This window comes from Terrapene carolina, unplaced genomic scaffold, assembly GCF_002925995.2.
Source record: "Terrapene carolina triunguis isolate 2854851 unplaced genomic scaffold, T_m_triunguis-2.0 Scaffold238, whole genome shotgun sequence".
In the NCBI taxonomy this organism is placed as follows: domain Eukaryota; kingdom Metazoa; phylum Chordata; order Testudines; family Emydidae; genus Terrapene; species Terrapene triunguis.
The window spans coordinates 5,764,800-5,765,862 of record NW_020664589.1 but is presented as its reverse complement, the minus strand read 5'-3'; positions in this window follow the sequence as shown (position 1 = coordinate 5,765,862).

Genomic DNA, 1,063 nt, shown 5'->3' with positions numbered 1-1,063 from the left:
GGCATCATGGGAGATGTAGGCTCCACGTGGCCCTTCCCCCAGGGCATCATGGGGGATGTAGGCTGCGCTACAGGCTTGTCTCTTTCCAAGCCCCGGGGACTGTGGTGTGGGCAGAGGCTGGGGGTGTGACTGTTACAGACCTATGCATCCTTCATCCTGTGACAGCAATCAATGTAAACCCCTAAATCCTTTGAAATGGGGAACTTAAAGGGGGCATGTGCTGCTCAAAGTGGGCCCCAACTTTCCTTTTTGTAAAATCAAGATGTTATCAAACATAAAGCCAATGCTGTGCGTCCGGCAGGGGGGTTTCTTTTTAATGCCAAGAGAAAGAGCCCACCTTCTCCTTTCCACCAAACAAACCTTCCTCTGCAGTGTCTGTAGAACCAAAGAGTGGAACTAACTATAAATCAAAGCCAACTTTAGGCGGTCTCCATTGCCCAAGCAAGGAAGTGCAAAAGGAAAACAGACCAGAAAAACACGTGCTGTTTAAAATTATTTCCAATAATCAGGAGCTAGAAAATTCCTTCCCACCTCTCATCAGGAGATTTTACAAAACCAACGTTTAGTTTGTAGCCCACAGGGAAAGGCTGTGTCCAGCTCCACTCCTCAGTCTAGTTGGGCTTTAATCAATATGCCAGGAGGATCCCACCTCTGGCCCCCTTCAGATCTCTTCCCTCAACTGGGAGGCTGGGTGGGTTTGCTCTGGTATTTGTCACCTAAGTTCCAGCAGGATCAGGTCCCAGACACGTTCTCCATGTAGGATGGGACGATCAAACATTCTGCTTCTCAGCTGCTTGTGGTTCAATTTGGGGGACTCCTCCCAACAGACAGGATGCATAAAGGTGAGCCCCTGAAAGTGCCTGATGAAGGGTGGGACAGGCTTGATCAACCTAGGTGTAGTGATGCACCTGGAAAAGTTTCTTGAGTTCAACGGGTAGCTGTCTCAGGAAGAACAGGGAAGAGGGCTGGAGGTCTCAGCCTTCAGTCACTGTCACTCTTTCAGCAAACGTGCAGACTTCACTGCCACAGGCTACCTAGATGCAGCAGCATGTTTAATAGTCAA